The sequence below is a fragment of the Perognathus longimembris genome, chromosome 1 (genome assembly GCF_023159225.1).
Source record: "Perognathus longimembris pacificus isolate PPM17 chromosome 1, ASM2315922v1, whole genome shotgun sequence".
Taxonomy (NCBI): Eukaryota; Metazoa; Chordata; class Mammalia; order Rodentia; family Heteromyidae; genus Perognathus; species Perognathus longimembris.
Genome location: NC_063161.1, coordinates 85,198,190 through 85,214,567, shown reverse-complemented (window position 1 = coordinate 85,214,567; position 16,378 = coordinate 85,198,190). Strand labels below are relative to the sequence as shown.

At 41.3% G+C, this 16,378-nt stretch overlaps 1 pseudogene; it reads left to right on the top strand.

Annotated features, from left to right (window-relative positions):
- The first annotated feature begins 15,406 nt into the window (after positions 1 to 15,406).
- Positions 15,407 to 16,158, top strand: LOC125355298 (annotated as a pseudogene).
- The last annotated feature ends 220 nt before the right edge of the window (positions 16,159 to 16,378 follow it).

Genomic DNA, 16,378 nt, shown 5'->3' with positions numbered 1-16,378 from the left:
TCTTAGGTTTTAATTATTTATTTTTAAACAGCTTTTTTTTTTTTTTTTTTGCCAGTCCTGGGGCTTGGACTCAGGGTCTGAGCACTGTTCCTGGCTTCTTTTTTGCTCAATGCTAGCACTCTACTACTTGAGCCACAGTGCCACTTCTGGCTTTTTCTGTTTATGTGGTGCTGAGGAATTGAACCCACGGCTTCATGCATGCAAGGCAAGCTCTCTACCACTAAGCTATATTCGCAGCCCTGCTCTTAGGTTTATAGTGAAAAACACCAGTCATCTACCCCATTCTACCCTGTTCACTTTCAACTTTTGCCAGTTTTTATAGTTATCTATCTCTTTCTTTATCATCTATAATCTATCATTTGCCATCTATCTACCTACCTATCTACTATCTACCTATCTATCATCTATCTACCTGTCAATTACCTGCCATCTATCTACTATTTATCATCTACCTACCTATCATCCATCCTTCCTTCCTTCCTTCCCTCTCTCCCTCCCTCCTCCTCCTCTTTCTTTCTTTCTTTCTTTCTTTCTTTCTTTCTTTCTTTCTTTCTTTCTTTCTTTCTTTCTTTCTTTCTTTCTTTCTGTTGATTATCTGCCATCTATCTTTATCTGTCTATGTATCTTTCTACCTTCCTACCTACATATCTCTATCCATATATTCATCTATTCATATTATAAAAAGTTGTTTCAGTGCCTACTTTTGATTTGTCCATTTAAAATTTTTTTTTGTCTTCTTGAAGTAAGTGGTTTAGTGTATTAGTCAGTAGTCAGAGTAAATAATGCTAACTGCTGTAACAAACAAGCTTCATATAATGGTAGTTTAACATAAGAAGAGGTTCTTCTCCATACATTTGAAGACCGACAATCCTTCATTTCATTCCAAATGCTAGCATCTTCAACATATGGCCTCCATATCTTCCTTGGAAAAGGAAAAGAGAACACAAGCTAAAATGTGAGACATGTTATGGGTGGCACATAATTACTTTTGTGTGTATTCCGTTGTTCACATCTTTTTTTCCCCTCTTATTTATTGTCATAGTGATGTACAGAGAGGTTACAGTTTCATATGTTAGGCATTGGATACATTTCTTGTACTGTTCGTTACCTCCTCCCTCATTCCCCTCTCTCCCCTCCCCCTTTCCCTCTCTCCCCATGAGTTGTTCAGTTGGTCTATACCAAACACTTTTGCAAGTATTGCTTTTGTAGTTGTTTGTCTTTTTATCCTGTGTCTCTCAATTTTGGTATTTCCCTTTCAGTTTCCTAGTTTTAATACCAGTATATACAGTTTCCAATGTACTCAAATAAGATACAGTGATAGTGCAGGTACAACCACAGGAAGGGGATACAAGGGGATCATCAACAATAGAGGCTACAGTTTCACATGGCATGTTGAAAGTAATTACAACAGTGATATAACACTCATTTCCATAACATGGAATTCATTTCATTTAGCATTATCTTACGCATTCATCTTAATCGCAAGAAGGCAACCCATTTGCTGTGTAGCTGACCCATATAGTTTAGCTGCACACCCAGGGAGGCAGGAAAGGGCTATCAGGCCATCTTTGGTAACATGTCTAGCTACCTTTGTGTTTAGATATGTATTCTAAACACGCAGCCCCAGTTCTCCCTACTTAACCTAAGGTGAGTACCCTGATGATGGCTGAATATGTACTGAATGTCTTCCTGTAGCATGTGCTGGGCCATGTAATCAGTGTCTTCCCTTTGTCCTTTCCCATGTCTCTTTGTCTGGCATATGAGGGTAGTGTGGCTGTGCCTGGAATGTGGAATGCCAGGAGTTTGGGCCTGGGGCCTAGAACTCTAGTTTCAATATGGCACTCATGGCTTCCACTCTCACTTCTAATAACCTTTAAGTCCACTCATCACTAAGAATCTGAACATTCTAAATTCATTTTTTGGTGAATATTTGATGGGTCCTTTCAATTCAGAAGTAGTTCCAGAAAGAACCTTTTTTTTTCACTTTTAACTTTATTTTAATTTTAATTAAATTTTATTGACAAGATGATGTACAGAGGGGGTACAGTTACATAATAAGGTAGTGAGTGCATTTCTTGTCTTATTTGTTATACCCTCCCTCATTTTTTCAGAGAAGAACCCTTTAATCCCCTTTTTGGGGTTGGGGTCCCTCTACTTATGTTTTCTGTGGGACTTGATGAGAACAGACTTAGGCCCTATCCCTCTGGGTTCCCAGCGCTCTCATTCTTCTTTCTCCCCAGAGATGAAGCTCCTGTTGTGTGGAAGTGTTGTCCCCAGACTGCTGGGGGGCTGATCTAGTGGCTTCTATGTAAGCACCAAGTAGTTTGGGGGTACCTGATGTGCTATGTTTTTTTTGTATATATATATATATGTATATATATATATACATATATATATGCAAGAGAGAGAGAAAGAACATTGCATATTAGAAGATAGGATAAGAAGAAAACAGAATAGCATATAATAGAAATGCTGGAGATGTCCAGTTGTCATAGAGCAGTCTGAGTGACAGTTTTTATGATGGTGAATCTTAGCAGCACTTGAAGAAGGCAAAGGAAAGCAATTAAGATGGACAGAATGGCCAGTACAAAGTCTCTGAGGTGGATGAGGGCCCATCTAGGCACCATGAAGAGGTTAGTGGGACTGGAGAGGAGTGGGTGAGGGGAGAGGAGAAAGAAGACAAGGGGAACAAGGCCTGCCAAGTGGGAGAGAGCCATCTAGGCCATCAAAGGGCTTTGATTGTGAGGAGTGGGGGAATCTGGATGTTTCCTGAGCTTAGGTGGATGGAACGTGAGTTGGGTTGGGGCCCCTGGCTGCTGAATGGAGCAGGGGTGGAAACAAGGAGAGCATTTAGGAGCTGCCTAAGGTCTCCAAATAACTGTACCTCAGTGGAACGCTGGCTGCCGATTCGTGGACAGAGCCCATGCCCGTGCTGGAGATAGCATGCTGAGATTTCCTGAGCGATTGGCTCTGAGTGCCAGAGAAAAGGAGATGTTTATGTTTTTCACCTCAGCAACTAGAAGGATGGTGTTGTCAGCTGAGGCGACCATGGGACTTTGGGAGAGCCAGGCATTACAGTTGGGATGTCTACCTGATGATGCCCATGTATCAGCTAGTTGGCCTGGGTTTGGAGTCCAGTGGAGCCATCTAGGATGGTGAGAGAGAAATGCAGAAATTCTGAACCTGGGGATGGCATCCAGAGCTGCAGGACTGGATGACAACCCCAAAAGTGAACGAAGGAGGGAGGAAGCTCAGGATGGAGGAGTGGGGAGGAGGACATCTGTGAAAGAGACTGACACAGGAGTGAGAAGCAAAGAGGACTGAACTCAGGACCTCATGATTGTTTGGCAAGGGTTCTACCACTTGAGCCATACTCTAGACCTTTTTGCTTTTAGTTTGTTTTTCAGATAGGGTCTTGTATTTTTCCCATTCTTTCTCAGAAGGTGTTTCTCCTAACTCTACTTCCTGACTAGCTGGGATTCCAGGTTTGAGTCACCATATTTGGCCGAAAAGAATTTTGTTGTTGTTGTTGTTGCTGTATTGGCCTGCTAAGCAGGCATTCTATCTATCTAATCATATCTTCAGTCCTAAAAATTTCTTTTATAGTTATTTTTGGAGATTCAGGGAGGGAAGGGGTGTGTGTGTGTGTGTGTGTGTGTGTGTGTGTGTGTGTGTGCGCGCGCGTGCGCGCATGCGTGTATGTGGTGGTGGTGGAGTTGGAATCCAGAGCCTTCCTCATGCCAGGCAAGTGCTCTACTATTGAGCTACACCTCATCCCAGTAACCTGCCATATTTAATGGGAAATCTAACTGATTTTTTCCCTTTTGTTTTGGAGGGGAGAGTAGGGCCCCTTTTGGAACTTGAGGTCAAAGCCTTGTGCTCTCACTTGGCTTTTTCACTCAAGGCTGGCACTCTTCCATTTGAGCTACAACTCCACTTTTTGCTGGTGAATTGGAGAGAAGAGTCTCACAGACTCTGCTGCCGAGGCAGTGATTTTCAGATCTCTGCCTCCTGAGTAGCTTGGATTACAGGAATGAGCCACCAGCATGCAGCCCAACTACAAACTTCTTAAAATTCTAGTCCACCCTTTCTTTCCATCAGCAGAGCCTGAACAAGGAAACTCTCAATCAATATTTGCTCAGCTGAAGGGAATTTTCTCCACGGCTGCACCAGGCTTTGCTGGGGCTCTGCTGTTTTCTCTTTTATCACCTTCACAAATAGAGTCAACACAAGTTTAGCTTGTTAACAAGCTTCTCCATCCTTTCTTGCTAGAAATATTGGCTTTGGAGTTGGCATGTTTCCTAGCATGTGCCCCCGTTGATCTCCATCTTTGCAGGCCTTGGAGGGAAGTGAAGCAATCTGGCCTCCGGTGGTGTTGGAGGACACAGTGGGTGGGGTCCAGCAGTGGCCCAGCAGGTGGAAATGAGGCCTCAAACCTGCTGCACAGGCATCTAGTGCTGAGTAGGTGGCTTGTCTGGTGGTCTGATTCAAGAAGGTTAAGGGTCACCTTTGAAATTGGACTGAAAGCTGTTATAGACCAATGAACTCAGAGAATGGAGGGATCTGGTTATTAATGCAAGAGAGAATGAGCCCCCAATGGGTTTGTGACATTTACTAAAAGATGAGAAGAAGCTACATTTGTTGAAACTTACTTAATCCTGGAAGCTTCTGTTCCAGGACTACTAAACCATTTTACAGAGAAGGATACTGAGGCACGGAGAGAGGTCTAGTGACTTTCCAAGGTCCAGCAGTGAGAAGAGAGAGGCAGGATTGAAACAGAGGCAGACTGGCTCCGAAGCCAAAATCCTCACCCTTGTGCTGATTGGAGGCTCCATTTCTTTGTGTGTGCCAGTACTGGGGCTTGATTGCAGGGCCTAGGTGCTGTCCCTTAGGTTTTTTGCTTAAGGATGGTGCTCCATGGTATGAGCCATAGCTTAGTTTTCAGCTTCTGACTGGCTAGCTGGAGCTAGGAGTCTCACAAATTTTTCTTCCCAGGTTGGTTTTCAACTGTGATCCTCAGATCTCAGCCTCTTGAGCCATTAAGATTTAGGCATAAGCCATTAGCACCCAGCTGAGGCTTCATTTTTCCCACTTGCCAACTTTGGCAAGTGGGAAATGAGCTGAGGTAACTAGGGCACAGAATTCTGAATGACTTTTGGTGGTGTTTAAAGTAGTTTTTCTATTAGAAAGACATTTCTACTTATTTCAAAGAAGAAATACAAAGGTATTAGTATTATTTAAGCAGTTTGGTAAGTATATGAAAATACCATAGCAATGAATAGCAATTGCGCTTATCTTTCTTTCTCTTTCTTTCTTTCCTTCCTTCCCTCTTCCTCCTCCTCCTCCTCCTCCTCCTCCTCCTCCTCCTCCTCCTCCTCCTCCTTCCTCTCTCTCTCTCCCTCCCCCTTCTTCCTTCCTCCCTCCCTCCTTCCCTCCCTCCCTCCCTCCCTCCCTCCCTTCCTTCCTTCCTTCCTTCCTTCCTTCCTTCCTTCCTTCCTTCCTTCCTTCCTTCCTTCCTTCCTTCCTCTTCCTCCTCCTCCTCCTCCTCCTCCTCCTCCTTCTTCTTCCTCTCTCTCTCCCTCCCCCTTCTTCTTTCCTCCCCCCTTCTTCCTCCCTCCCTCCCTCCCTCCCTCCCTCCCTCCCTCCCTCCCTCCCTCCCTTCCCTCCCTTCCCTCCTTCCTTCCTTCCTTCCTTCCTTCCTTCCTTCCTTCCTTCCTTCCTTCCTTCCTTCCTTCCTTCCTTCCTTCCTTCCTTCCTTCCTTCCTTCCTTTTTGTAAGTTGTGGGGCTTGGACCCAGGGCCTAGGCTATGGCCCTGAGCTCTTTTGCTCAAGGCATAGCTCCACTTCTGGGTTTCTGATGGTTAACTGGAGATCAGAGTCTCATGGACTTTCCTGCTTTGACTGACTTTGAGCCATGATCCTCAGATCTCAGCCTTCTGAGTAGCTAGGATTATAGGCATGAGCCACCAGTGCCCAGCAAGGGCTTATAGTTCTTAATTATTGTACACCTTAACAAATTTGGGTTTGGCACATAAAGTAAAATTTCAACTTATCTTGTATATTTCCTTCTTGGAATAGAAGTTCATAATTCAATTTTTTTTAAGAAGGAGAAAGTTTAGCGACAGTCCAAATAAAATACTCCCTCATTTCCTTTCCAATTTTTGTGCAGGTGGATAGAAAAGAATTATTTAAAAAATGGATTTTAAAGTCAAATACATTTGGAAAATTCTACTTAGACAAGGGCATCTCAGAGACTTTGATTTGTTAAATATATTTTAGTCTTGAAGAAGGTGATGCAAATCTGGGTGTTGATGGCTCAGGCCTATAGTTCTAGCTACTCAGGAGACTGAGATCTGAGGATGGCAGTTTGAAACCAGCCTACACAGATAAATCCCAGAGACTTTATCCCCAATTATACCAGCAAGATAAACAGAGTGGAGGTTTAGTTTAAGTGGTAGAGCATCAGCAAAAAAACTAAGCAAGAATGCAAAGAAAAAAGAAGAGAATGTAGAAGTTTGTAAAATTGCCCAACTGCTTTGTAATAAAGATGGCTCACACTCAAACAGTATGCTTAAGATATAAAACTGTGTACAAATGTTAGTAAAGGGTAGTCATTAGTTATTCAGCCACTTATGTAAGATACTTTACCCAGGTAAGCTCTTAACCAAAAAGATTTCTTCCTCCCCAAAATTTCTCCACACCATCCTCTACCAGGTAAGACACTATCATCAGCTAATGGTGGAATTCTTGCCCCGTTTATGCTCATTCCTTTGAACTCTGTACTTACTATAGAATGTGAAGTCATATTAGCATCACTTGCCATATGTATTTTTTTCTCACAAAATTACTCTTCTTTGTCTCCAATCTAGATATGGTGAGAAAAACTTGTGACTTTGGGGAATAGAATGGACACAGGAAAAGAGCTCCCAGAAGTGTGTCTGGGTGGATAGTATAAAGATTACCTGCTCTGAGGAGGTATCACAATACCAGATTTTAATCTGTATTATAGAGCCATCATAACAAAAACAGCCTGGTATTGGTATAAAAACAGACCTGAAGACCAATGGAATAGAATAGAAGACCCAGAAATCAAACTGCACTCTTACAGTCAGCTGATATTCGACAAAGGAGCTAAAGACATACAATGGAAAAAACATAGCCTCTTCAACTACTGGTGCTGGGAACACTGGGCAGCCATATGTAGAAAACTCAAAGTAGACCCTCGCCTATCACCATGCACCAAGATCAACTCAAAATGGATCAAGGACCTCAACATCAGACCTGAATCTTTTTTTTTTTTTTGGCCAGTCCTGGGCCTTGGACTCAGGGCCTGAGCACTGTCCCTGGCTTCTTCCCGCTCAAGGCTAGCACTCTGCCACTTGAGCCACAGCGCCGCTTCTGGCCGTTTTCTGCATATGTGGTGCTGGGGAATCGAACCTAGGGCCTCGTGTATCCGAGGCAGGCACTCTTGCCACTAGGCTATATCCCCAGCCCCAGACCTGAATCTTTGAAACTACTGAAGGACAGAGTAGGAAAGATGCTAGAACTTATAGGCACAGGAAGGAACTTCCTGAATAGAGTCCCAGGGGCACAACAGATAGGGGAGAGTCTTGACAAATGGGACTATAGCAAAATAAAAAAGTTTCTGCACAGCTAAAGACATAGAAACTAGAAAGACAGCCAACCATATGGGAAAGGATCTTCACCAGCACAGCAATAGACAAAGGCCTAATGTCCATAATCTACAGAGAACTCAAAAAACTAACCCCCTCCAAGCCCAGTAAACCAATTATTCAATGGGCAAAGGAGCTAAAAAGAGACTTCACAGGAGAAGAGATAAAAATGGCAAAGAAATGTATGAGGAAATGTTCAACATCCCTGGCAGTAAAGGAAATGCAAATAAAAACAACCCTGAGATACCACCTCACTCCAGTTAGAATGGCCTATACTCTGAACTCAGGCAACAACAAATGCTGGAGGGGGTGCGGGGAAAGAGGAACCCTTCTCCACTGTTGGTGGGAGTGCAAATTAGTACAACCACTTTGGAGAACAGTATAGAGGTTCCTCAAAAAGCTCAACATAGACCTACCCTATGACCCAGTCATACCACTACTAGGCATCTATCCTGAACAACAGGTCTCAGGATATCAAAAAGACATCTGCACATCCATGTTTATCGCTGCACAATTCACAATAGCCAAAATATGGAAACAACCCAGATGCCCCTCCACAGATGAATGGATCAAAAAAATGTGGTACCTATACACAATGGAATACTACATAGCAATTAGAAATGATAAAATATTGATATTCACAGGGAAATGGTCAGAACTTGAACAAATAATGTTGAGCGAGACAAGCCTAGAACACACAGAACAAAGGGACATGGTCTCCTTGATATATGACTGTTAGGGTGGAGGGGGGGTGGCAGTAGAGACCAGGTCTGTGAAACAAAAAACTTCTTTTTTTTTTTTCTTTTTTTTTTTTGGCCAGTCCTGGGCCTTGGACTCAGGGCCTAAGCACTGTCCCTGGCTTCTTCCCGCTCAAGGCTAGCACTCTGCCACTTGAGCCACAGCGCCGCTTCTGGCCGTTTTCTGTATATGTGGTGCTGGGGAATCGAACCTAGGGCCTCGTGTATATGAGGCAGGCACTCTTGCCACTAGGCTATATCCCCAGCCCGACAAAAAACTTCTTGTCAGATGGTATTTCCACAGGTTTGGGTCAGCAACCTTACATTATGTATCTAAAACCAAACAACTACTAAACATAAAATGGTCTAAAATAGACCTCTCAGTGGATCACAATAGCTCAACAGCTATGTATATATGAACATATAAGACAAGGATAAGCAAACTCTATTGTTGATGTTTATTTAAAGTTCTAGGTGAATTTCCTTTGGTGTACACCACGTGGCTACTGTATATGATTTTGGTACACTGGGTATTGTATATATGCCTACCTAATCTAGGGAAGGGAAAGAAAAACGAAGGTGTAAGATATCACAAGAAATTTACTCACTGCCCTATTATGTAATTGTACCCCTTTTGCACAACACCTTGTCAACAAAATTTAATTAATAATAAAAAAAGATTACCTGCTCCCTGAGATAAGGGAGCCTGACAGGTAAAGGGTTGCTTCATTATGTATCAAAACATAATATTCATAGTGTTCAGCCGGGATACAGTCAGTCCTCTCTTAGAGATTGTCATTATTCCCTAAAAATACAGTCCAGCCTCTACTTACATGCATTTACATTGTACCAGGGCTTCTAAACTATCCATAGTTTACAATATATGGGAGGAACAGCTATGCTTAGTGGCACTGTTAGTGGTCCCAGGAACTTCAGGGGCTGAAGCAAGAGGATCCAGTGTTCCCAGGAGTTTGGGATCAGCCTAGGCAATATAGGGTGACACTTTCAGAAACCAAAGTATGCAGGTTATAGGTCAATGCTATATGTCAATGTTTCATAATTGATACCAACATAAACAAAGGCTATATAAAAATATGTGAGCATCTTAGATTCTGGTATCTGGGAATTGTAGAATCTACCTTATGTGACTAGCAAGGCATTCGTCTTGTGTTGATAAAGTGCTGCCCAGGCTGTTTTCATCATTGCTTTCTGCTATTTCTCATTTTTAAATAACAAAATTATCAGTTAAAATATGCAGAAAAAAGAAAACTGTACACATTAACTTGCTGGAGCAAACCCCATATAGGAGATGTTTCATTTTCAGCAAACAATGTTAGTTATAATTTTTGATTATTTAAACATTACATTTTTGGAGCCAAGCATAGTGGCTTACTCCTGTAATCCTAGCTACTTAAGAAGAGGTCAAGACTGGGGACACCATAACTGGAGGTCAGCCTAGGCTGAAACTTTCTGAAATTTCATCTCAACAGAAAAAACTAGGTATGGTAGCATATACCTGTCATTTCAGTCATAGAAGAAAACATAATATTGAAGAATTGTGGTCCAGGCTATCTGGAAGAAAATATAAGCAGAGCATGAAGGACCAAAGGCATAGGCCCAAATGGTATAACATCTGCCTAGCATAAGTATAAACCTTAGTACTGCTCTGAATTTTATCGTTTTGTATATGTTCCTCCATATACAGGTAGTACAACATAAATACATAAAAACAAATGTCTGTGTGATTGAAAGAACTAGACAACTCTTTGATCTAACTTTCTTCTTTGCTGCAGATGAAAACCAAGACTTACACATACTGGACAAGTGCTCTGCCACTGAACTATGACTCCAGGCCTAACTTGAGAGTTTTTATTGTAGCAGTGCTATATGTGAACGTTTTAAGTGCCTGCACAGTTTTGAAGGTGAAAGTCAAATTGTCTTCAGAGCTTCTAGACTCTGCCATATGAAGACTTTGGATTATTCTAATGCGTGACATTATTTTTTTCCTGCTTTTCTATTGCCTATTGCATCTCTTGAACTGCTTTCTCCTCTTGTGTCCATGAGAACTTGCCATTGATTTGGGGAAAGGAAGCTCCATCGTGAGATATAACAGGTGAGCATTCAAAAGGACTCATCTTTTTTTTTCTGTGAACCAACCATCTTCCACTGTGGTGAATATAGGCTGTGGGGCAAGGCTGGACACTCAGGGTGGGGTTCTTCTTCTTCTTTTTTGGTGCCTGTCCTGGGGCTTGAACTCAGGGACTGGGCACTGGCCCTTAGCTTTCTCACCCGAGGCTGGTACTCTACTACTTGTGCTACAGCTGCACATCCAGCTTTTTAGTGGTTAATTGGAGATAAGAATCTCATGGACTTTCCTGTCTGGGCTGTCTTTGAACCATAATTCTCAGATCTTGCCTCCTACACAGCTAGGGTTACAAGTGTGAGCCACCAGCATGTGTCTGACTGGGTTTCCTTTTAAAATTAAAATTTTGTTTTGTTGTGAGTAGTTTTCCTCTGACTAATGGTAATTTAAATACATTAAATCTTCCTAAAAATTACAAAGGTCAAACATGTTTATTTTAGATGATATACACACACAACTTGTCCACGTCTCTAATAATTTTTAAGATAAATTCTAAGAACTAGGTCCAAGTACTTGTCATGAGCACCTAAGATCTGTGTACCCATTAACTGCCAACTCCCCAGGCCCCGAATAATCCCTATTCAACTTCTATCTATATGACTGACTATTTTTGGTGCTTCCATATGTAGAATCACACAGTATTTGCCACTCACTGTCTGACTTCTGTTACTTAATGTACTGTCTCTTTCCAAGGTTCATCCGTGTTGGTGCTAGCATGTGTTAGAGCTGTATTCCTTATGAAGTATGGGGTGCTATTGCATTGTCTGTAGGTACAACATTTTAAAATCCATTCATCTATTAATGAATGCTTGAGCTGCGTTTACTCTTGGGCTCCAGTGAATACTTCTTCTAACTCTACTTTGGAGAAGATTCTATGTTAAAAACAGCCAGTTGGATGCTATTGATTCCCCTAAAACTAAGTTCCTTTAAGGTCATGCATAGCCTCATTTTTCATTTTGAGATTTTTTTTATCATCATAATTAAGTCTCTTTTTTAAATCACATTTTTAATAAAATAATGTTTACTGTTTTATGTCTGATATACTCTAATAGTTTCTGTTTTTCATTTGAAATATATTAGTAGAGTCAGGCACCAGTGGCTCATGCTTGTAATGCTAGCTACTCAGGCAGCTGAAATCTAAAGATTGCTGGATTTGATCTAAGGGGCTGGATTTGAAGCCAGCCCCAGTAGGAATGTCTATGAGACTCTCATTTCCAAGTAAGCATTGAGCACAAAAGCTAAATTCTATCTATCATCTATCTATCCATCCATCTCCTCCTCCCTCCTTCTCCTCCTCCTTCTTCTTAATTGGCTCGAGATTCAAGAAAAGTCTTATAATGTATAGTTGAAAGAGTCCTCCCTAAATAAACAGTTATCTCATTTCTAGTCCCCGGTAAGAAAAACTCCCTAAAGTAAACAGTTCAATGAACTCTAGGAAATTGTTGGGAAATCATCCATTAATTCTTCAAACTATTACCCTGCTATAAATTTAAAAACTAGGAAAGTGGAGATGTTTTACAGAAATGGTTTCTATGAAACTGGAAGTTACACTTGATGATTCAGTTTATTAAAGTGGTGGAAACATTTGTTGCTGGATTCATCATTTTTTATTTACAAGTCATGATTTTTTCATATAGCAATGTGGAAAACATTTTCTGCTAAGTAAGAACAAATGGTAACTGACGGCTATCTCTGTACTGCATAACAACTCCAGGCATCATGAATGAAAAACCAACATTAATTTTCCACATCCTCAGATCTTTGGAATGGTTGAAATGGTTTGGCTTTAGGTGCAGAATTGAGTTCTTTTTAATGATCTTCAGAGGTCATTAAAGGTCCATTGGCCAGGGGCTAGTGGCTCCTGCTAGCTACTCAGGAGGCTGAGATTTGATGATCCTAGTTTGAAGCCAGGCTGGGCAGGAAAGCTCATGAGACTCATCTCCATTTAACTACCAAAAAGCCAGAAGTGGAGCTGTGGCTAAAGTGGGAGAGCAGTAGCTTTGAGACAAAAGCTCAAAGACAGCTTCCAGGCCAAAAGGCAAGTCCCAGGACTGGCACACACATAAAAAGGCACAATGAAATAGCACAGTTCTACTTCTATGTTCCACTGGCCAAAGCCACCTGGGTTGTGCCCAATGCTTGGCATCAGTTGAGTGGGGGAACTAAACTCTTGATGAGGGGTAAAGGAAAACGAGATGATACTGAATTAAAAACACATCCAATACAATAGCTAGCAAATCCTGAACACTGTCTCTCAATTTTTCACTTACTTTCATAGTGGCAAAAAATAAATCAGGTCTTTTTTAATGAGAAACATTAAACACTGATTAAAAAATCATTGTTTTTAAAGAAAGGGTTACATTGCATCATACAAACAATTGCTTTCTAGGATATTTGGTTGAAATTTTTTTGCACAAAAAAGCAATATTTATGGAAGAACCTAAGAATACATTTCATTTGAATAATTTTTGTATATTACAGTATTGTGTCAGAAATGTGTGTTGCATTTCTTGTGTTAAAAACCCAATCATGGATGAAATAAAAAAGATTTAATGAGCAGAAGCACCTCTTTAATTTTCTTTCTGATGAACTTCTTACTTTGTAGCATTTCTTTCCCACTGGGGCCAGTGCAGTTATACTTAATTAATAGATGCTCTAAAACTGCTGAAATTATTTTATTCTCATGCTTTGATTACTGTATTGAATGTAGTTATAGAGAGATTTTTCAGACTAATAAATACTATGTAAGCTGAAGATGAAGGAAATCATTGCAAAGTCCATTTTGTTTCCTCTTCATTGTTGGTCCCATAGGTCAAGTTGTCTTCTCCATTTCGTAAATAAAGTTTTATTAAAACATGGCTATGCACATTCATCTGTGTATGGTCTGTGACTGCTTCTGTTGTGTTCCTAAATAAATATCCTAAGGTCCAGAAAGCCTAAAACAGTTACTACCTGGTTATTTATGGAAAACTTTGCAGGATGTGACAGGTGCATACATTCTTCTAAGTTCTAATTTTGTACTTCTCTTCTAGGGTTTCATTGCTTTGGAAGAAGAATACTAGAAGAGAATATCTGAATTATTAATTTCTTCTATTTATGGTTTCCTGCAATTTCGGCATCTTTTTACTTTCTTAAGTATTTAATGTACTGGTTGTAGCCTTTAGATCCACAGCTCATTCCCTACTCAATATGCATGATCTAGTACGTTAAAAAAATCTGTGCATTATAATGAACTAAAATATATTTTAAAGAATCTGAAAAAGCATACTAACAAAATGTGCCATTTAGTAGCTAAGTTTCAAAGTGGTCTCACAAATGAAGCTATTTTCTTATTTTAAAAATGATCCCAAATTACTATTAAGGTATAGAAGTAAAACATGAAATTTGCTAGGAAACACATTTGGTTTTTCAGCTACGTAGACATATCCAGAAGAATTTCCAAGGGAAAGGGGCCCATTAGGCTGCTCATTAGTGTGGTCTAAGGAGGGATGTAAAGTTGCTGATGTCACTTTGGCCTTTTTTTTTGCCAGTCCTGGGGCTTGAACTCAGGGCCTGAGCACTGTTCCTGGCTTCTTTTTCCTCAAGGCTGACACTCTACCACTTGAGCCACGCCACTTCTGGCTTTTTCTGTTTATGTGGTGCTGAGTAATCAACCCCAGGGCTTCATGCATGCTAGGCAAGTACTCTACCACTAGGTCACATTCCCAGCCACTTTGGCCATTTTTTGAGAGCAATGAGAACCCATGGAAGGAAGCAGTGAGAACTGAAATGCCTCTGGTTTTGGAATTTGAAGGCCTTAGTTTACTTGTTTTATTGAACCTAATATCTAGAAAGTTCTACCTGACATTTATATTCAAATTGTTCTCGAATGAGATTTATAATTAAGGTCTAATGTGCTAAGCCATGGCAGATTCAGACAAATCAGAACCCAACAGAGAAAGCCAGGGTTCTATTATATCAGATCATCACTAAGGCCAGGTCCTCCAGGCCACAGGTGTTGTCAGTGGCTCCATTGTGAATGAGCAGTACTCAGAATTCAGCAAACACTCAATCCCATGTTCTCTGAGTAAACCAAGTCTCAAAGTCTAGAGGCAGGAGTGAAGTTAGGATTGAAGAAAAAGGAAATCACTAAAGGTGAAGAAGAGATTTTGGAGAAGTAAAAGGACAGAGCAGACAAGTCCAGAATGGGGTGTCAGAGCTAGTTTGTGCATTTGGGGCTCAATGAGCGTTCTCAGGTTGTCGTCAAAGGCTAGTAATGAGACAGATAAAACAGACTTAAAAACGGAAATAGAGGCCACTGCCCCGTGATGACCATCACTGCCCCCTGCCCTGCAGCCGCCGCTGCCGCCTGTGTCACTGCTGCCTCAGGACCGGCTGTATGATTAGGCCACAATCTTTAATGAGTAGACATATTCCTCAGTTCTGTGGTGTTCTTGGTCACACATTTATGGAGTTTCTGAAAGGCAGTGGAGAGTACTGCCAGGCACAGCACGACCTCTGTGCAGACAAGTGAACTGTAGAAATCCATTACTATTCCACCAAGAAGCCCCTGCAAGAGTGGTTAACCTGGACACAGACGTGTTGAATTGCAATCTGCAGAGCATTTTCCAAGAGTTCTGACCTGGATGGGGTAAACAGTGCACTTGCTTTCTATTGCTTCACTATTACTGGATTGAAGAGTTGCTACTTCCCAATAAGAGGTTCATTTCATTTATCATTACTCCCAGTTTCATAAAGCATTGAGAATTTTAAGTGGTGTATATTGAAGTAGACTTCAGTTTCTTTGCATCATTCCTGTATTAGATTTTTTTTAAATTCTTTCAGAACCCTATTGAATGTTTAAGTAAGTTAACATGGCTCGAATGAACCACCCTGCTCCTGTGGAAGTCACATACAAGAACATGAGATTCCTTATTACACACAATCCAACCAATGCGACTTAAACAAGTTTATTGAGGAACTTAAGAAGTATGGAGGGCTGGGAATATAGCCTAGTGGCAAGAGTGCCTGCCTCGGATACACGAGGCCCTAGGTTCGATTCCCCAGCACCACATATACAGAAAACGGCCAGAAGCGGCGCTGTGGCTCAAGTGGCAGAGTGCTAGCCTTGAGCGGGAAGAAGCCAGGGACAGTGCTCAGGCCCTGAGTCCAAGGCCCAGGACTGGCCAAAAAAAAAAAAAAAAAGAAATGAAGAAAAAAAAAAAAGAAGTATGGAGTTACCACAATTGTAAGAGTATGTTATGGCACTACTCTGGTGGAGAAAGAAGGCATCCATGTTCTTGATTGGCCTTTTGATGATGGCGCACCACCCTCTAACCAGATTGCTGATGACTGGTTAAGTCTTGTAAAAATAAACTTTTGTGAAGATCCTGGTTGCTGTATTGCAGTGCATTGTGTTGCAGGCCTTGGGAGAGCTCCAGTGCTTGTTGCCCTGGCACTAATTGAAGGTGGAATGAAATATGAAGATGCAGTACAGTTCATAAGGCAAAAGCGGCGTGGAGCATTTAACAGCAAGCAGCTTCTGTATTTGGAAAAGCACCGACCTAAAATGCGGCTACGCTTTAAAGACGCCAGTGGTCACACAAACAACTGTTGCACTCAGTAAAACCAGGTGCCTGGTGCCATTGCCTCAGAAATGGAACCTGAGATGGAACCTAATTTGTCATACACTTAGCCAAAAATATTGGTTTGGTGAATAAGTTTAGTGAAACTTCCATAGGAATATAGCAAAGCAGTTTATCAGGCTAGAAGCTTGACACAATTGCTGTTTGGGTTTTGATCTACCTATTTGGACACTTAGAAAAAAATTCTTGCTGTTCAGCATT